Source organism: Ctenocephalides felis, unplaced genomic scaffold, assembly GCF_003426905.1.
Source record: "Ctenocephalides felis isolate EL2017-DRISC unplaced genomic scaffold, ASM342690v1 CF-g0.4_SCAFFOLD_03573, whole genome shotgun sequence".
Lineage (NCBI taxonomy): Eukaryota > Metazoa > Arthropoda > Insecta > Siphonaptera > Pulicidae > Ctenocephalides > Ctenocephalides felis.
The window spans coordinates 9813951-9837555 of NW_020539727.1; the positions used below are offsets into that span (position 1 = coordinate 9813951).

Sequence of the window (23605 nt, forward strand, 5' to 3'; positions counted from 1 at the left end):
TTTAGAAATTAAAATTTCCTTATCAAGGTTTCCATTAATTATTGAAAAAGCGACGGAATTTTTTTGTTGGACGAAATAGAATGAACAAAAACTAGTACTGAATTGTAACAGATATATTTAATTCAATTATATTTTCAGGTAACTTAACAATATCAGCTCATTGCTTTCAAAAAATACTTAAATAAAATGAAAATAATCTACATATGTTATGGCAAGGCTATGTTATGAACAACTGTTCATACCAAATTTAACAAAAGCAATGTGGTTTCTGTGCAGTCAGGCGTTTTTCTCAGGTTGTCAGATAGAAAACCTAACCTAGAAACCGCACAAATGTCAAAAAGAACGATTTTAGATAACAGGGTCTTTCTGATTTGGCTTCATAACATACGAGTGAAGTTGCAGTTTATGTGTCTGAATGCGCCGCAAATACAAGACATTTTTACAGTATTCAGTTTGATTCAGTGGCATAATGTATGGAAGTTGGAGCGTGACATGGCCTTGCCATAACATTGGTCTGTTGGACGGCAGAATTAGCCCATAAATTATGTTTAAAAATTGTAATAAGGTTTTCATACTTTTTGAGACCCAGTTTGACTCTATTTCAGTGGATAGGAACACAATTTACTTTTAAAAATACAAGAACAACAAATATTTAATAGAAGACTTGGTTTTTGGCCTCATTTATGAAAAATGTTATAAGTTTAATTTGGATATTTAGGCTAAAATTAAGTATAATCAACAACCATGTTGAGTTGTGTACATTACAAAAAATGTTAAACATAACTTAGTTTTACTTTTTAACAGGGTTTTTCTGATCCAGCTTTATAACATACGAGTGACGTTGCAGTTTATGTGTAAAACGCCTGAATGAACAGCAAGTACATGACATTTTGACAGTAATCAGTATGATTCAGTAGCATAATGTATGGAAGTTAGAGAGTAACATGGCCTTGCCGTAATATTTATCTGTTATGCGGCAGAATCGGGCCATAATTTAAAAATTTTAAAAGGTTTCCATACTTTTAGAGACCATTTTGACTATATTTCAGTGGGTGAGAACACAATTTATTTTTAAAAAATACTTCAGAAACAAATAATTAATAGGAAACTTATGAAGAAAAATTATAAGTTTAATTTGAATATTTAAGCTAAAGTTAAGTGTAATCAACAGCCATGTTGAGTTGTGTGAAACATTAATGTTAGTTATAATTACACAAAATGTTAAAAACAACTTAGATTTTTATTAACTAGATGGATGCCTGGTAAAATCCTTTTTTGTTTCGGATTATAAATTTTTCACCATCAGTACAAGAGTTTTTCAAGTTTGAAGTTGAGATAATTTTTAAGTTTGGTCAAAGCAAAACAGTATTTATGAGAAAATTTGTAATAATTAGTTTAATTTTTAAGAGTAAAGAAACGACTGTGGTGATTTGTGATACAACTCTACAAACTAATTTTAAACTAATTCAAATAGGACCAAAAAGACCTTTAATTATTTTTGCAACTTTTCAGTGTATGAAAAAATTAATTTGAAATCTTCATCATAATTTGCGCAGAAGTGCAATAAAAATAGCATAGTTAATGATGAAAGAAAATAAAGCAGACATTTTTATCATAAATTATAAAAGGAAAGTTTTACCGATGCTGGAGATAATAGTAAAAAAGGAATATTTGAACTGTTACCATATTATCTTAAGATCATTCTGTTTTCTTTTTAACTTCCCAAAGGTTTATGTTTTCCCAAAAAAAATCCTTAAATTTTTAATCGGCTCTAATCTGATGTCTTTCGATTTCTGAGACGAGACTTTTTAGTATTGATACGACGAGAAAACATAAAATCAGGATTTTTTTGGAAAAACATAAACTTCTTCGGAAAGTTAAAAACATATAATGATAAGCTAATATGGTATCAGTTTTAAAATTCCTTTTTTACTATTAGCTCCACCATTGCTAACAGTTCTAGTTTGACGTCTCTACTTTAGGGAAAATTGATTCAATTGGAAATGACTATAGAAAATCCAGTAAATAATAATACAAAATTCTGCAAGTCATTTTTATTAAAATATAGAACAACCTATCTTACGTCACCATTTACGTAATCTTGGCTCGAGCGAAAATTGTGTCGGGTACAATTCGATTTGTATGCAAAGACCATTAGACCAGAGTCTCTCGTCTAGACTTTTAGACCATTAGACAACTATTTCGAGTTGTACAAAATAAATAAATCATTAAATTTATCATAGAGTATTACTCATTTTCATTCTAACCTTGAAGAGGTTGTGTGTCAACGACTCGCAGAAAATTAGCACATGGTAGATTGATTGATTGGTCTAATTTTTATATCGAGAGCAAACGCTAATTTATTTGAAGTTCTGGCAAAGTTCGTTGCCCTTTTGGACGAGTTGATGAAATTTGAATCCTTCAGCCAGATCAAATTTGCATACAAACGTAATTGATATGGATTATACAATTTTCGGGAACTTTGAATAATTTTCAACTAATGATTGAAATGACTGTCCTATTTAATTATAAAGTGTAAAAGACTATAAATGCTCATAAAATATAACTAGGTGTGAGTGGCATTTAGCCTTAGGGCAAGTTGCAAGGGCTGCCAGTACATACCAGTTGATAATAAGCAACTTTTAAAATTGTCAGAGTAAAATTTTGATATTTTGACACAGTCCATTACTCCAAACTTCGGTGAATTTTTATAATTAAACCAATTTTCGTAGGACAATAATATTTTATCAAATATAGTTTAGAATGTGCAACTAGAACAGTGTACAAGAAATAAAAAATTAAGCAAAAAATTCTTACAATTTGCTTATCCTAATATTAAAAATCCATGGTATAAGAATATGCTATGTAGAAGTAATAAGATCATTAAAATTGTTCTAATTAACACGTTCACGCCGGCGTGGGCCACCGGTGACCCGCACGAGTCTGAATGAAATATGAAAATAAATTAATTATATAAATATAAATTATTATATAAATTTCACCAATATGTATACATATATTAAATTACAATTCGAGCAATTTATTTGATAGACCAGATAGAGATAGACTCCTAAGGCGTTCGATATCGAAAGATGTTTTTATTCTAACAAAAATAGCATTTGTTGTATGTTATAATTATAGAACATTTTTTTCAAAAAAAAAAAAATTACTTCATGTATGACAAACAAATTTTCAAAAGACATTTTTGTCATTTTTCTAGAACTGCTAAATTAAACGAATTTACTGCAGAAATTATCAAATAAAGCAAAATATCGAATAAAAAATATATAAATATGAGCGTGTATGGGTATGTGTGTGTAAATAAATATAACAAGTAGAATTCCCAATACTATTAGATTGTCTCTAATTATCAACTACAGGAGCAGATTTGCTTCTTTTTTTTAAATAAAATCAAGTGAATGTCCGATACATTCACACTATGGTTACCTTTATTACAGCAAATTAAAATCTTGTATATACATTTCGAAATAATTTAATGATAGATCTTGCATGATCAAGAATAATGAAAAACAGTGGCAAACAACCTAATAGTAGAAATAAATTTTTTAAATATTTAGAATCATAAATTTATTACACTCTCCAAAAAATTACCTACAAATAAGTATAGTATAACTTTTGATGCAACTTATTGCAAAAAGATTTTTTTTTCCATTAAAGCTAGATCTTTAGATGGAACATTTATGATTGGAAAATATTAAATTTAATAATTAACTCATTAGAATATTTGCATAAGTGAAACATGAAATTAACTGCTCATAAAGTCCCAAAAAATTAGAGTAAGATCATTAGGATTATTTTTAATTTTTTACTATGAAAATGATCTAACAACTTTTTTTCAACTTTTTCTAACATGTTGTTAGGATGTTTTCATACTCTACAAAGTATGTTTTTTTCTATCTCTCAAAAGATGATTCCTCTTGGAGTCGGGGATAAAATATTTATGAATTTCAATAAATCACGTGAACAATGTTCTTCATCCCTGGTAGTACATTTTACAAGCGAATTCTTTACTTGCAAGTAATGTAATGATGTATTATTAAGTTGTTGAATACGAGTCAGTAATAACGCAATAAATAGTAATAGACAGACAACTTTCATATATTAATAAATATTCAACGACACTGTCCTTAATTAATGCTATTTCTAATTACTGATTAATTAATTGAAATATCATATGACGAGAGGATATATATATCTATATATAAAATTTTTCTGTACGGGTGTATGATTTGATACTTCTCCTAAACGGTTATTCGGATTTTGATAACTCTTTTTAGAATTTGTCAAAGGAAATCATTAAGTAGTAATCATTTGTAGAAATAAATGGCAAAAATTACAAAAAACCACTTATCATTGTTTGACATTATATATCATTTGAACTGTCATCTGCTAGAAATGTCAATTCACTTGAAATTTGAATTTAGCTGAAATTATGAGTCTAGATAATATTAGAGTATAATATACAAGATTTGTCTACAATCATGTAATGTCTACATTATTAATGCCGAAAAGCAACTGAGATGTGCCAGAACTTAAAGTAATATAGGATATTGTCAACAGTATATGTTTGACAGATGAAATTATATAATTCAGTTTAATAAATAACACAATAACGTCCAAAATTGCATATATATGTTTTTTTTAAACTTATGCATGTCGCATATGGCTTTACTATACTAAATTATTTAACAATACAAAAAAATATTTTCACTTATTAAAAAAATGATTTAGAATTTTGTTTCATGTGCCAAAAATTCATTTGTTTGGCACTGGATGTGGTCTATTAAGCAAGTTGATCTTAGATTGAATAGTGCACATATGAACTAGATTTTACAAATTAATTCTCCTAAGATTTGAACAAAAACTATAATGTTTGTTAAATTATTAGTAAGAATAAATGTACTTTAGAAATTGTAATTGCGAAAAAGCAACTAAGGACATCAAATAGGATATTAAAAAGTATAGAATAGGATATTAAAAAATTTGGAGCTTTTGAATTGTAGACGTGGATGGAGGACGATGGAGACGTGGATGGAGGACAACGTTCGCCGGGTCATCTGCTATATATATATATATATATAAATATATATGTATATATATATACACATATATAAATATATATATATATATATAGAAATGATTTTATAACAGATAAGTTTCTCTCAATATATGAAAATAAGGCTTTTGGATATCAAAGCCTTTTTAAAATTATTAAACTTATCCATGCATAAATTTGCAAGAATAATACAAATAAATTTAGATATATAGTAAAACCTCGTTATGATTTTTTTAGACAACAGACCCAAAATACTTTTATTCATATTTATGAGATCAGGTCCATTATAAGACTATTAAAAACTCAATGTATAAAGTTTAAACATTCATACTATTTATTATTAATTATTACATAAAATATTTCTAGTAGAAAAGACTGGGTAGGGTTGTGCCACATTTTTTGGAATTTTAGAACATAAAATATTTCTAGTAGGGGAAACTGGATACGGTTGTACCACTTTTTTTAAAGCAATAATTTTGTTAATTTACTAGTTAGGTAAAAGAACAATTGGTAATTTGAATATTTGTCAAAGTGGAAATACTAAAATATGTCCTTAATTCCGATGGAAGTCATAAAATCAAATTACACAAGTAAAGAGCCCGTGTCATAAGGAAACTTGTTCAAACAAACATACTTCATCTTTCCCCTTGGGACCCTAACTCAAAATCATTCTAGTTCATCTCTTATGACTACTGTCGATATAGCCTGGCACAACCGTACCCAGTCTCCCCTATGCTTTTATGTTTACAATTTATATTATTATATATACGATAAAAAATCTTATTTTATGATATATTCATGACTTGCAAAAATATTTTCATACAAGAAAAAATTCTGAATCGATACAAGTTTCACAATTGTAGCAAAATGTGTTATTTAGTTATTTGATTGACAGATTGCGATAAAGTTATAAAACAGGTTATACAGACTAAAAATTGAAAACTAAACTAGAACTCTTTATTAAAATTCATTTTAAAAAAGGAGATGTCTCGTTGGAGATAAACTCTTTAAAGGCCTAAAGTCCAGGACATTGTCTTAAAAAATAATGTATTTTTTGATTGACAATAAATATATACATGAAAAAATCAATTACGATGTATAATTGTAATAACTCGTACAAAAATACTAGAACAGAATTTACTATGTATAATTATAATTTTGAACCAAGTGAAACAGAAAGAAAGTTCTGAACTTTTACATTAAACTTTTAATTCAAGCTTCAGGAAACATTAATTAATTTATCCAATTTAAATTATTCTCATGTATGTACCTACATAAAATAAATCTGCATTTGAAAAAAAAAATTTAATATTACATTATAGTCTCTCAGAATATATATTTAGAACTCGTTAACTAACGTTAAATTTTTAATTGCAAAATTTTAGCGATATTTTTATCAGAAATCATTGACGTTTATATTGTTTAGCATTCTTTATTTATTTAGAATAAATTAATTTTTATTGTGTTTTTTAAATTATTTTTATTTATTGTTGATTTATATTATTTATATCAATTTTTACTTATCAGTTTTTGAATTATTGTTTATTTTCATGGTTTCATGGTCAAAAACAGCAAATGTTTTTATTTTTAAATGTTTTTAGAGGTCTTAAAAAATGATTTGTAAATTGGGAATAAAATATGGATTAAAAATCATATGTCATTATAATTTTATTATTTGAATATGAATTAACTGTAAGATATAAATTTCCTGGTTTTATTCCTCAAATTTTTATAATAATTTTTATCTCGATCTTTTTTTAGAGTTGAAACGTATTTTAAAAGCAGCCAATTCCTCAAATTAACATTTATACTATTTATATAAAAAAAACAGATTCTTTAAAATCGTGCATATTTTTATTAATACATATTAATTGAATATATTTCCAATTAACTATATAGTTTTGAAGATACTGTCTTATGTAAAAATATTTTTAGTTTTAAAATTCAGGAAGGAACTAAAAAGAAGTTACAGAATTTTTTAGGAAAATTATGTCTTAGTATTCTGACGGAATTCCAAATAACAATTATAACAATTCAAGAAATAATATAAATTAAAATAATTCGTAAGCAAATCCATGTAAATAATGTTAGGTAAGTTTTTAGTTGTAAATATGTATAAGTGTTTTGGAAAATCCAAAGAAGTACAAATATATATAAATTTTAAATATATATTTAATTTCAAAATATTTGATATATATATATATATATATATATATATATATAAATGTGTATTTGATACGTTTGCTGAATAGCTTAAATAAATAAAAAATTAAAAATAATGATTAATACAGCGTAATTTTAAAATGACAATAACTAGTAATATTATTTCACAAAATTGCATCATTCGTATATTTTTTTACAAATGTATTATGTTGGAATATTATTTCCAAAAATTTAGTTATAAACAATTAACGATATGTAAAAATAAAAATTACTCGAACACAGAAAAAAAAATATTAACAAAAAATTTCAACAGTAGAAATAAAATTTCATTAAAAAATCAAATAAATATTTTATTTGCTGTGATTATTTCTAATTTTTTCATATTATTTAAAATAAACGGATTATAAAAAATTGACTGAAAACAAATTTAATAACGTGTTTTTTTATAGTTTAAAACGTCAAATACCCTAGTAGAAATGAATCGTGGCGCAATATTGTACTTTTTATGGGCTCTATATTGTTTACCAATATTGCTATAATATTATTCTGTTAACATTTTCCCATATAAATCCAATATTAAAACCAATAAAGGCCCCATATAAAACCAATATTGATAAACAATATTAAAATCCCATTCAAAACCAATATAAGCTCAATATTGAGAACCAATATAAGATTAATATAAATAAACAATATTTACCCTATATAAAAAACCAATATAAGCTCAATATAAATAAACAATATTTACCCCAAATTCATAATTATTATTTAACCCACATTTAAAAATATTATTTAATTTATATAGAAAAACAGTATTTAACTCATTGATAATAAAAGTTTATTTATTCTAAATGAATACATACATTTTTAAATAGTTTATGTATTGAATCTTGATATCTTTATTAACAATTTACACATTATTTTATGATAACAAGATACAAAACAATCAAAATATTTTCAGTCATTATAATAATTTAGAGGATTTTAATGATAAATTATAATCATAATTTTTGTTAATCCTATCGCCGTAATTGTACAAAGACCAAGCCATTCAAACAATTTGCAGACTTAATTATTATTTCGATGTTTTTTTTATTTTCACACATGTTTTAACATTTTCTTGAATTCGATCATGATTACACCTGAAATAAGATAAAATTTATTAATATTTTATAGCAATATTTTCGAAATATATTGATTTTATAAACTCATAAATTCAATTACTTAGCTTTTAGCAAAAAAAACATTTCAGGCATTATTTTGCAGTAAATATAATTGTAGTTTATCTAAAACTCATATTTTCTAGAACTCTATCACAGTCAAATCTGAAATAATTAAAAATACAGTAAATAGAAAATTTTAACATTAATTTAAAACAGCTCAATTATAGTTTCAAATTAAAACAAAAAAACTATTGTTGGAAATACGAATACCAAATATTCAAAAGCGATAATAAGTTATTGAAAAGTCTTCATTTAATAAGTTTGTTAATATTTTTATTACCTTTTACCAAATCCATTCTTGCTATGTGATAGTTTTTATATTACAGCTGATTTTATATCCATTTCAATTTAGTCAATCTAGAATATATAAAATACATCATTGTTTACTAAATATGTATGTTGATTTATATAAGTAATAAATATACTTACGTGCTTTAAATATAAAACTCAAAATTACGTTATTTAACCGCTTAATTTTAATTATAAACTGTTCACAAAATAAGTTTTTAGCAAATTATTATATATTTGATATCATAGATCATTTTATTATTCACTAAATATTCACTCAAAATTCACGAACTAAGACTTACTATATTTTATGAATATTTTTTAATATTATAACAAATTCTAAATTCAACAAAAATTGCTAAACGCACTGCGTAACAAATTTCAGTCTACTGAAAATTACGAAACTCTGCTTGGCTTGCGCTTTGTTTGATGGTGTAGGTGTAGCATTGTTAATCAAAGGGCGGTTTTTATGTTTTTGTATTTTATGTTACGAAGTATACGCTCATTAATTTGTCGTTATTAGTTTATTCAGTGTAGTAGTCATTAAAAAAAACTTTATATATAACAAAGTTTATATATAACTCTTTTTCATTCATTTCAATATGAGATAGTTAGTAAATTACATAATCTGTGAAACGTTAGTTAGAAAATGTTCAAAACGAAATTAATAAAAACGCCATTAATTATTATTATATCAAGTATGTTTATATTTATAAAATTTTAAATATTTAGATTTATTATTGATTTTTTTTCTGAATTATATAAAATAAATTTTATCTTCACAAAACAAAATTAATATTTCACTTATTTTATTCTACGTTTTGGGCTTATGGATTCTTTCCTTCTTCAAGAACTAACCAACAAACATTTTTTATAATCACACTCTTTTCTATGTACACAATAATAAATTTAAAAAAATCTTCGTTTGAATTTAAGTTAATTTTTTAATTAAACTTTTACTCTTAAATAACATTAATATAAATAATAAACTAGTATAGTAATATAAATAATAATTGCTATCAAAAAGATAAAACAAAAGTGCAATGACATAATATTTGTTCATAAAATACGTATAAAATAATTTTGGCCACAACTGACACAGTCAGGTAGAATATTTCGTCGTAGGACAAAGGACACGCATAGAAGAAAGGACTCGCATCGTACACGAAGTGAGATAGTCTTATACAAACATCGGTTATATGAAAGAAAGAAGAGACACTCTTGAGTAGTTTCTCAAAAACAGATGTTCGTACATATATATGGTATGGTCATACATACATGTATATATGATGCAATTTCAGAAATTTTTATTCTATGAATAAATATAAAACGTCTAAATTTATAAATATAAATCGATATATTACTAGCAGATATAACAGATTTAAATAATATTAATACATACCAAACCAGGGTAAAACAAATTTAAGCAAGGCATGTGACTAATCACAAAATTTTATTATTTAACTTTTATTTTATTCGAAGTTTTGTTTTTTTATCAAACATTTTGTTTACATTTTTTTCTCGTTTACTCACATTATTTAAATTTAATATATATATATTCTGATACTTTTGCACTATTATAATCTTGTATAATTTTGTTTTTGTTTTGTTTATTGAATGATGGCCATACTTAAAATATCGTTAAATAATATAGTTAATAAATAAATACAATATAGTTAAATTATTTATTGCTTTTTTAACTTCCCGTAGGGTAGTTATAGTAATGAGACGAATATCGAAAATGAAAATTTTTGCATATCTTCACGTTTAATAATGGATTTAATTAATTTAGCTATTAATTAATTAATTCTCAAAAATATGTTTTTTAAGAGTCACCATAGATGTTTTTGGCGCTAATTTATGATTTAAAATTGATTATTTTCTTGACCAATGTAAATGTTACTTATTTCCCAATGTAAATGTTCGATAATAAAGAAAAAATAAATGTGAATATAATATTTACAATTTATATTGAATTCATATAAAATTTATATCAAACTATTAATTACGATCGAGCTGATCGAGCTATGTATTACCTAAGATATTATCAATGAGTTAAATTCTGTTTTCTATATGAATTAAATAATATTTTTAAATATGGGTTAAAATAATAATTTTGAATTTGGGGTAAATATTGTTTATTTATATTAATCTTATATTGGTTTTCAATATAATTTCAGAAAAAAAATGTATCACCCCCACATTTAAAATTCATATTGAATTTATAACAAAAATATATCAAACTATTAATTGCAATCGAGCATATGACTTTTTAAAAACTTTAATCATGATTTTGGTGCTAATTAATTATTTAAAGTTGATTTTTTTCGTAACCCTTATAAAGACCACACATTTCCCAAATTCGATAATACTGAAGAAACGAATCGTGGTTGCCCAGAAAAAAAAAGCAAAACCCCCACATTTAAAATTTATATTGAATTTATAAGAAAAATGTATCAAACTTGTAATTGCGATCGAGGACATGACTTTTTAAAAGCTTTAATCATTACTTTGGTGCTAATTAATTATCTAAAATTAATTTTTTTCGTGACCTTTATAAAGACCACATATTTCCCAAGTTCGATAATACTGAAGAAACGAATCGTGGTTGCCCAGAAAAAAATGCATAACCCCCACATTTAAAATTTATATTGAATTTGTAAGAAAAATGTATCAAACTAGCAATTGCGATCGAGCATATGACTTTTTAAAAGCTTTAATCATGATTTTTGTGTTGATTAATTATCTAAAGTTAATTTTTTTCGTGACCCTTATAAATACCACATATTTCCCAAGTTCGATAATACTGAAGAAACGAATCGTGGTTGCCCAGAAAAAAAATGCATAACCCCCACATTTAAAATTTATATTGAATTTGTAAGAAAAATGTATCAAACTAGCAATTGCGATCGAGCATATGACTTTTTAAAAGCTTTAATCATGATTTTTGTGTTAATTAATTATCTAAAGTTATTTTTTTTCGTAACCCTTATAAATACCACATATTTCCCAAGTTCGATAATACTGAAGAAACGAATCGTGGTTGCCCAGAAAAAAAATGCATAACCCCCACATTTAAAATTTATATTGAATTTGTAAGAAAAATGTATCAAACTAGCAATTGCGATCGAGCATATGACTTTTTAAAAGCTTTAATCATGATTTTTGTGTTAATTAATTATCTAAAGTTATTTTTTTTCGTAACCCTTATAAATACCACATATTTCCCAAGTTCGATAATACTGAAGAAACGAATCGTGGTTGCCCAGAAAAAAATGCATAACCCCCACATTTAAAATTTATATTGAATTTGTAAGAAAAATGTATCAAACTAGCAATTGCGATCGAGCATATGACTTTTTAAAAGCTTTAATCATGATTTTTGTGCTAATTAATTATCTAAAGTTAATTTTTTTCGTGACCCTTATAAATACCACATATTTCCCAAGTTCGATAATACTGAAGAAATGAATCTTGGTCGGCCACAAAAAACTTGGATTTCGCCCACATTTAAAAATTATGTATAATTCGTGTAAATATAGAATTAGAGGCGTAAATCAGATGGAAAACATGTTTATTATTTGTAATAAACCATATAAAACACTTTTCCGATGAATTTTCCAAGTTTTCCATAATTTTGAAAACAAATATTGTCCGGTCCATTTAAAGACAAGATTCGAATATTGCGCCACGATATTTTACCCCTCTAGCCACGATACATTTCTACTAGGGTATATTCTAAGATACGTTTATTATATTATTTGCAAAAATCTAATTATTAAAACCTGGTTTTCTATTTGATCATTAATAATTAATAAAATATATACAATTAATAAATTAACAAAATGTTTTTACTCGCTTGATACAAAAAAGAAAACTTAATAACGCTAGAATAAAATGTTATTAAGAAATCAAATATTTAACATTGTAACAAAAATTACAATATAAAATTACAGTTATAATATTACAGCTATTAAAACGTGTCAAAATTTTTAAAACAAATATTTTTAAAACCTAGAAAAGCAAATTGTAATTGCAAAAAATAATGTATGTACTCACATAAAAATAAATAATTAGACTATACTAATAAATCACTTTTGTAAAATAGTTAGCAACTTGTAATAACAAAATTTTCGTATAAGTTAAATGGATTTCATTGATGACTGAAATATATGATTATTTAGAATTATATTATATTATAAAAAATGCAATTAGTGATACTGATTAAAAACTTTTCAAAATGTTAAAATTTGTTAAAAAAAATTGCAAAGGATGACAAAAACCAAAATCTACTTCGAGAGTTAAAAAACAAAATTCTAAATCTTTTTTTTTAAATAAGTAAAAATATTAGTTTGCATTGTTAAATAATTTAGTAAAATAGAGCAAAATGCGACATGCATAAGTTTAAAAAAATAATTTATATGCAATTTTGGACTAATTGCGTTAATTATTAAACTGAATTATATAATTTCATCTGCCAAACCATATATTATTGACTGTATCTTATATTATTTTAATTTCTGGCACATCTCAGCTGTTTTTCGAAAATAATAATGTAGACATTACATTTTTCTTGTATATTATATTCTAATATTATCTAGGCTCATAATTTCAGATAAATTCAAATTTCAAGTGAATTGACATTTTAGCAGATGACAGTTCAATGAAAAACAATGATAAATGGTTTTTTGTAATTTTTGCCATTTATTTCTACAATATTACTATAATTTTATAGTTCTTTAAATCTGAAAAATTTTCTTTGACAAACTCTAAAAAGATTTATCAAAATCCGAAAAACCGTTTAAGAGAAGTATCAAATTATACACAGAAGAATTTTATATATAAATTGGTAGTCAAGATTAGTTTAAAAAAATTGTGATCACGAATTGAAAAACTAAATTTAATATGGAAAAGTTATTACCATATAAGCAAATGCCAAGATATTTAGTCTAACACTTCGAATATATAAGAGTAATAAAAATTATATAGTTATCACATTGTTTAGTTCTGTGCAAATTTTTAAATACTACACATAAGTTTGTAATTCTAGTTAAAATTCAACTAAACATTATAAATATTTTTAAAACCTATAAATGCAAAGTGTAATTGCAAAAAATAATGTACTCACCTGTAGATACTTGTATATTCAAGCCGGCTTACACACATAAAATACTCAATAAAAGTCACACAAAATCACATAAAACTACTTCAATGGTTGTCTCTACCAATTAACCACTTTTGTATAATATTTACAACAAAACCTTGTGTTCTACTACTTAATAATTTTTTTTCTAAAAAAATATCTTTTCTTCAAAATAATTCAGAACATCCGACCTGTTCGGCGTTTGGCTAACAACTGAATACTGAATCACTAATTCCTTCGAACGGGCAATACAACTCTGCCGATACGAGTTTCATGGTGTTGTGTAATTATTTATTATCTTTACAATCGTAGATGATATACTTCTGATTATTATGACCGAAGCCGGCCGGTATATTCGAAACAGGGATGGGAAACATTTTTGAAGTAAAAATCATAAGAATATTTTACCCTGTTCCCTGAAAATAATAAAACCAATTAAACATTTGGGCCGTGTACTAAACGTAAGTTTATTGATTAGAAATTATTTCTGTATTATTCATAGTTTCGATAAATCTGTAAAGTTATTAAAATGGAAAATATTTTTAGGCAAGACAGATTTAACAGCCGTTGAAAGAATGAGATTATATCACAAGCGAAAAAGTAAAAAAAATACAAGCAGTCAATGAATGTATGTTAATTTTAATTACATGAAGTTCTTTAAACACAACTACATGATGAGTGAAGTTGCGAAAACAATATTTGTTTAGGCGTTGTTTAACATAATCCACTGTGTGAACGAATATTATAGAATTTATTAATCAGCAATTACTTCATTTCTCTAATGAAGGTTCATTTCTAAATGCTAATTACATTGACAAACCGATCATGTCATATTTGAAGTATGACTTTAATTGCATTATTGTTTTTAAATATTATACATATTTTTAATGCTATTATAAATATATAATTTATAATTTATCATTATATAAATGTGTATAATGGTTGACACTAATAAATGTGTGCATCGCAAGTATTACTAATAAACATTATTCAAAATTGTTATAAGATGTATTTAATTTTACTTAAATGCCATCTTGTACAGTAGCAAATAAGTTTTACTTCAATCACGTGTGAACCTTACGCGCACTCTTTTATTTTTGAAAAATGCACTTCGGAGGTAATGGTAATATATTACGAGCTAAACCGAATTGTGAAGGCGCAAAGTATTATCTCATATGGACAGTAGAAGGGATAGTATAATTTAGGCTGGCAGCTAAGTAATTGCGGATTTTTGTTAAAAAAAATTTCGTGGCACTCAATAATTTTATTTTGTATTTTTGTCCATATTCTTCAATGACTATATTTGGCATTTTTCAAGCAGCAACATTAAATTTCTGGTTTTTATTTAAAAAAAAACTGAATCTAGCACAATTGGTAATTCGAATGGTAAATTACATTAATCGCAGAAAAATCGAAAATGAAAATTTACGTTTTAAAGGTTTCTGAACATTTTGACATACCTTAGAAAAAATTGATGTATGTGTATGTATGGGCGGTGTATGTAGTATGTATGTATGTATGGATACAATTTTTCGTAGACGTTTTCGCAAGCAACCGATTTGAATGATAAAAAAAGCATTCCATTCCTTTTGATAAGCAAGACGTGCTGATTAGTTTTTGGCAAAGGCAGGTCCAGCCGTTTCAAAGATACGGAGCAAAGATTGCAAAAAATCGAGTGGAGTTTAAATAAAGTTTTTGAGAGAACAGAGTATCTGATTTAAATAATTCAAAGAACGTTCTACTTGCATTGACGTAATTTCATTGATTCAGTTTTTGCAGAGGCAAGCCCAGTGGTTTTGGAGATCCAGAAAAAGTTCAAAAAAATGTCCAAAAATCAAATATTTTGTAATTTGAATTAACCGATATAAATGGCTATCAGAAACTTTCCTGAAATTTCAAAATTTACAAAAAAAAATTAAAGAATTTTAGTTTGTATCTTGCAAAAAATATCAGTATTTAAAAAAAAAACATTTTTTTCTAAATTCAATTTTTATGAATATTTTCAAAAGTATTTTTTCTGGCCTTTTAAAAATTTATATTGCCATGCAATACTATTTTTTATTTTTTTTGTTTTTGGCTTCGCACTACCACATACATTTTTTTTCATATTGATCATACAAACGAAAACTTGAACCAAAATGCATTTTTGTTACATCTAGTCTACCAGTTTTCTTGTTTTCCAGTCTTCCTGTCTATATGACCATCTGTCTACCTCTCCACCTGTCTACCAGTTTACCTATCCACCAGTATAAGAGAGTGGTCCAGTATTTTCAGTGACAATATCAATTCTCATACCAATTTTTTTCTGATCATCCATTTAAAAATGTAACGAATCATTATATAATTATGCATCCAAAAACAGAATTTATATCGCTGAATCAAAAAGTTTTTGAATATTCTAAATCGAATGCAGAGAGTTATGGGATTAAATATTGTGACGATAATCATAATTATCGTCGTATTGATAATTATTGTCGCCTGATAGTCGTCAACCCCAGGGTACACCATCCCTACCACTACCCCTAACTATCTATTGGTTCTTGGGGTCCATCAGAGAGACGCTCCGGAGATCCTGGCAATTAAGAAGTTAGAGCCATCTAAGACGTATCCCATAGGCGAACGCCTTGGGATACGTTAGTGTTAGTTCTGTGTGTGTTGTGCAACAAGACAGGTCCAGCTAAAAGGTCAGATTATGTAAATTATAAGCGGTAGCTATTCTCTCCCCCATATACTCATATATTCGTATAAGCATAAGATATAAGAATAAGAAACATTAGTTAGGGAACATTGACTGTATGCAAGTACAGTCAAGTTCCACAAATACATACGCAATGAATTATTAATTATTTAAATAGAGTTAGTTATAAAAGTAATCTTGGTTTCATTCGTATAGTAGCTACTAACCCCCACAGGTAATTACAGGTACTTTAGAGGGCGATTGGAGTGTTGAGGTAACCCTTCGTAATGGGGTTGCAAGGCTAGAATATAATATTTGGCAGCCATTGCATACCCCAAGAAGGGGACTTCAACCCTCCAAATCGTCACAATATTTTTATCTACACTCATCGTTCAGTTTTCTTAAGAAGCTTATATGCATAGGTAAAACATTTTTGTGTACTAGTAATATACATATTATACATAGTATATATATGTATACATTCGAAATCTATGTAAATTTAAATCATTAACAATTTTTTATGGTATATATATACTATAGATACCAACAGTGGCGGATCCAGGGGGGGGTCACGGGGGTCATGACCCCCCCCTGAGCCTGTTTTAGGACTTAGATAAAACACTAATTCAACAACAAAATTACTTCATAATGATTTTATTTATGTATTTTGTTACCAAACACATTTTATAACTTGAATATTTAACTGATTGTAGACGAATGACGGAGTCAAAAACCCTAAAATTTAAGGATTTTCTAACCGTATTGCGAATATACTCGTATGTTTTATTACAGTTCAGGAACAAAATTTCATTCAAAAATCAAAAAATTAAACTAATTGTGAGTGGTCCTTATGCATGAACTTTCAGAAATCCTAACATCTGTAAATAGACGACTTAAGGCAAATTGCTGGAACTTCCCGTACCTTAACGAAATGTTCGAGAAATATTAAATGTTTTCAAATAGATTATTATAAATATTGTAACAATGTCTGATATTTATAAGAATTATTTAAACTGAATTGCAAAGTTAAAACTATTTATTTGAAGTATATAAGTTTAAACTTTAGTCAGAATCAATATCAAAATCTGAATTATTTTCCATATACAAAAAAAAGTTTAGAAAAAAAAAATTAAGCCAATTTTTTTTCAAAAGCAATTATTTTGTCAAAACAAGCAGAAAGTTCTTTGAATCATTCATATCGGCCGCTCAGTTCTCTCAAAAACTGCCATTTTTTGCACATCTAGCTCAGTATATTCGAAATTGCTGGACCTGCTTTTGCCAAAAACTAATCACCTCATCTCACAATCATTACAAACTCAATGTTTTTTAGATCATTCAAATCAGATACTCCGTTCTCTCAAAAACTCGATTTGTATTTCCTGCACTCTTTACTCCGCATCTCCGTAACTGCTGGACCTGTCTTTGCGAAAAACTAATCAGCACATCTCCCTATCAATAAGAATCGAATGTTTTTTGAACCATTCAAATCGGTTGATCCGTGCGCCCGAAAATGTGGACGAAAAATTGCGGACATACAAAACACACACACACATCAATTTTTTCTGAGGTTTGCCAAAGTGTTCAGAAACCATCAAAACGTCGAGAAATGCAAAAAAAATCATTTTAGATTTTCGGCCCATTACTATAACTACCCTACGGAAAGTTAATAATGACTGATTTAGAGAAGTATACCTAATCGCTGTAAACCATTTCGAAGTGGAAAACTATTGCAATTTTTTTTTTTCAAATATAGTAGTTACTTTTAACTTCCCGAAGGAGAAGTTTATGTTTTCATCAAAAAATCCGATTCGCTAATTTTATGTTTTCTCGACGTTTCAAGCCATTCTGAATCGAATGAGACCAAATTTGGAAAAAGTATGTGTGTGTGTGTGTGTATGTGTGTGAACAGATTTTTTGCTGAAAATCGGCGTTTTCTCAAAAACGGCTGGGCCGATTTCAAAAATTTAGAAGCCATTCGATGTATCGCGATGAGGACTAGGGTTTATCAATTTTGCGCGACGACCAGCCAAGTCGTTTCTTTGTAAATAGCAGAAAAGTGAAAAAAATTTTGTCCACGTTTTAGCCCGCAGTTCTGAATCGATTTTGAAAATTCAAAAACCGTTCGAAAGATATTGATTGGGAATCGTACTGATGAGTTGTTGGTAGAGATCGGCCTGGCCGTTTTCTTGTTGAAAAAATTTTTTGACGGTAGATACCATAGTCTTCTAGATCATACAAATACGGCCACACGACAACTCGTTTAGCTTTGAAAATTCGTCAAAGTTTGCAAAAATTAGTTTCGTTTTTTTGGCATTTGTCAAAATTAGACTTTTCATCGGCGATTGCTCAAAAACGTCTGGACCGATTTCAGAAATTTAAAAACCATTTGATGTGTCTAAATGAGGACTAACGCTTGTCAGTTTTGTGCGACAATCGGCCGAGCCGTTTCTTTTAAATTTGGAAAAAAGATTTAAACATTTCGTCCACATTTAAGCACAAACTACCGATTCGATTTTAAAAAATCAAAAACTGTTCGAAAGATATTAGTTGAGAATGAAACTGATTAGTTTTAGGTTAAAATCTACCGAGCCGTTTGCTTGTATTTCGTCGTTGAAAAAAATATTTGAGCCGATTTTTATGAAACTTTTTTTGATGATATATATCATGATCTTATACAACTTATTGAAATATTACGGCCTTACGACAAGTAGTTTAATTTTGAAAATTCATCAAAGTTTGAGAAAATGAGTAGTTTTTTTGACGTTTGTTAAAATTAAAAGTAGACAATTTACTTGGTTTATCGATAGAGTACTTGGTCTTAATGAACATACTAAACCATTAAAATCCTACGGAAAACGAACACATACGAAATACGAAGCCGAATACATACACACGGTAAATTTTTTAAAAACCAAAACCACTTGTCGCAGGCCTTATTATAGTTTAGTACGTTCATTTAGAGTAGAAAATCTATCGCCATGCAAAGTTTCACTTAAATCGCCAAAAAATGTGACAATCTATTATGAAAAAGAAACGACTTGACCGATCTTCGACAGAAACTATTTATTTCCAAATGATATCAATCGAATAAAAAACGGTTAAGAATTTTTGACAAAAACATGGACGATAATTTTTGCACTTTTCTGCCAATAGTAAAGAAACGGATCGACCAATTGTCTCAAAAAACTAATCAACGCAAGCGCTTATCCAGTTTCATTTTATAGTTTTTAAATTTTAACATCGGTTTAGGCGAGAAAACATCGAGGTAAGGTCGAATTTTGACTCACGTCAAAGACGCAGATTATTTTTTAAAAAATACACATACATAAGGTAAGGCTAAGTAAATTTGAGCAATTATATTGTGAAAACTAAACGAAAAACATAACAACCAATAAGACACATTAAACAAAAAACCATCTGACTATGTTTTAGTACAACCTCCAGTTAATTCATCACTGTAAAAATGTGTTTTTTGCTATTTTTAAAAAATTTATCACTTGGTCTTTTTTTACTCCAAAGGCGTGGTAAAATCGGACGGCGAGAGGACAAACAATCCAATTCACTATTTTTAATTTTAAAGGGATTTAACGAAATAATAGCTACATTACTCAACCAATGAAAAATATGAATTTTATAGATACATTTTTACAGAGATAACTCTGTATTTGATATTTTGTCCAATATTTTGTCTCTTGATTTGATATTTTGTCCAAAATAGTCACCAGCAAAGTTGAAACAAAGATTTATTCAATTTATCTTTTGTAAAAATGCTTTTTTTAACGTCGTAAGAATCAGGGTGATGGCTAGTTGTACATTTTTTCCTCTACTTTCAAATATTGTTGTTAAGAAATCCTTAACTTTACTTGTTTTTGAGATATCGGTGGTGGATCTTTTTACCCGCAAATCTTTAAGCCCCGCTCTATCTTATATATATATATATATATATATATTTGTTACATACTCATTGAGGACTATAAAAACTTTTCAATTATGACCCCCCCCTGACGCCGAAGCTGGATCCGCCACTGGATACCAAATTGTTAATGATTTAAATTTACATAGATTACAAATGTAAATACATATACATTATGTATATGTATATACTCTATATTATCTGTGATTCCCAAAGTGTTAAGTTCATATGGACCCTCAGAGGTCCATAACAACTTTCAAGGGGTCCATATCAGCAAAAAGGAATTTTAGACAACCACGATAGTAATTCACAACACACCTTGTTAATATCTATTTCTAATTATTATTTTGAAGTCGATTAATTAATGTCTAAACTTGTATTTGAATCTTTACTTTAACTGCTTAATACTATACGTTAGTACAAATAAATATTTATTTTAAAAAAATTGATATCTAAGCCTTATGGGTCCACGTCACAAACAAGTTTGGAAACCTATGATCTATACCCATCAGTATCATATATCATTTCAAAAAGCTTTTATGTAAGATTTGATGTAGACGGTTCAATAAAATTTGCATTATTTTAACATTACTTACATCTATTAAAAATTTGCAAATGTAAATTTATGTTAATTGAAATTATTATCTACACGCATAAATATATGTAAAATATACTCGATTAAGTTTTCTAATTTATTAACCTAATTTTTTAGCGCATATATTTAAGCATAATATATGAAACAAATCCAACCTTTAAATAATAAAATTTAAATTCCTATGCTAGCATTTTAAAGTAGACAAACCAGGTTGCAGGAAATCAGGAATTAAGGAAACACATCAGCCTTATAAAGATTTATTATGTTTAGAGAGCTCTGAAGAAGTAAAATAACTTACCCTGGTAGAATATAAAATATAACCTTGGATTTTTTCACTCAAAATAATTGCTTCAATTAATAATAATAATTTTTATAATCTTGTACTATATATTAATTGTTTTCAGTAATAACAATATCTAAATTACATTTTTCTCAATAATAATTAGATATACATTATTACTTAAGCTCATATTTGAAGTGAATGAATTGGTCAAATCCTGTTCATATGTGCACTATTCTATCTACGCTTAATGAAATTAGTGCAGCAAATGGAGAGGAAAAAGGGGCCTGACCTGTGAATTTTTTACTGTGCTCCAATTTGAAGAATTGGAATTAAAAAAACATATCATCTTTACAAAAGTTATGGGGAAGTAAAAGAACTTTGATTTATCCTGATAGAGTGAAAAAATATAATTTCCAAATCTTGTGAGGTTCTGCTTCATAAAGATTGGTCGGACTAGTATTAAAATTGCACTTAAGGGAAGAAATGTGTCCACAGAACATAGTTTTAAATTATATAGAGTTGTTGGAATTATAAATATGTGTTTTATTTTCTTATAAATATTGTGTGGAAAGAACTTGAATAACCAGGATGACTTATTCTGAAGCTACTTTATGGACTATGTAAAAATTAAATAAATAAAACCAAAATGAACCCAAGAAAATCAAAAGAAACACAAAAATCTACAATAATTCAATTTTATAACTAGCTTCATTGCATAAAATCTACACCTGGATTCGATAACACCAACAATCTTGCTTAATAATTTATAATAAACAAACAGAGCTGTAATTTTTTTTTTTGTAAGTAAGATTTTCCTGCCCGCAGACAAATTGTTGACAACGTGAAGAAATCGCAGACAAGTTATTCTGATAAAACGCAGTTTATTATTTCATCCATATATAATGTTCATACTTGTAAATCGCAATGATAATAATTCCACGAAAATATCATTAACTACAATGAAATCTGTTTGAAGGTGAAAATAAATATACAAAACAACACGTACAACTGAAATTTTAATGTAGTGTATCTAATGCAAATAAGTTGATACAAGAACAATTATATACATGCGGAAATTTAATTTATACAATGAAATAATTATTTATTCTCTAGGGTAATTATCGAAACGTGGAAATGACACAAAGATATACTAATTACAAGTTAATTATTTTATTATGTAAAGGTATGAAAATGTAATTAAAATCAAAGTCTTTGCATAAAATGGCTGGAGCAAAAATATAACTAGGAGTAATTGTCATTTTGCCTTAAGGCAAGTTGCATGACCTTCCAGACACGTGTAAATAATCAACTTAGGAGGCTTAGCTATTTAGATGAAATTTTATTTTATATCGAAAATAAAGTGTTAATTTCACTAAAATAATAATTAATGAATTATCAATACAAATTTATTAAATTTAATTCATTTGAAACAATTCATTTTACTTCGTTACCCTTGACCCGGGTACATTTCGGCGCCCGGGTCAACACGCCTTTATAATGCTGTGCCTTTGAAACACAGGAACTGATTGAGATAATAGAGATCTTATTTCAAATATCATTTAAAATTGAATATAATTTTAACAAAATTTCTAAAACTTGCAAATCACATACGAGTTGTTCAAAACAAATAAATATTATCTGTAGCGATAAATAAATGAAATTAATTAAAAGGACATTACCGAAGACAACAATCAACAACAAGCGTCAAAGATAAAAAAAAATATTATCTATTAGTCAGCAAATGCATTCATGTTTTATTTATCATATGTAATTTATTATGGTATATTGTTATCTATAATAAGAAAAAATATTACGTATAATATTATGATAATCTATATAATTGCACACTTATTCAAAAACGACTGCGCCGATTGCAAAAATTCAAAATGAAACTCGAAAAGCTAATTAATTTTGCATAACAGTGTCTTTTCTGCGTCTCTCCAAAAATATTATTTTCGCATAAAGTTTCGTATTAGAACTTCCAGAAGACTTTCTTAATTAACAAATCATACCTAAACCTTAAATAAATAATGGAACAAATTATTTTCCATATAAGGAGATAAAAATCTATTAGCAAACACTTTGTAAACCAGTATTATTCCGATTCGTTCCGTTCAGAAAATCTTAAAGATCAGACCTTGAAATAATTATTAATCATTTATTTATTTACTTTGCAATTTTCTGAGAGTTGTAATTCACAAAAAGGTGCTAATGCTTGATAAGATAAAATGATAAAAGATAAA

The 23605-nt window shown here is 26.9% G+C and overlaps 1 protein-coding gene across 4 annotated transcripts in view; it reads left to right on the forward strand.

Moving 5' to 3' along the window:
* The window catches only part of LOC113389071 (calpain-A-like), a 609920-nt gene that overhangs the window by 285796 nt on the left and 300519 nt on the right, over nt 1-23605 (forward strand). The gene's annotated exons all lie outside the window — the stretch shown is intronic.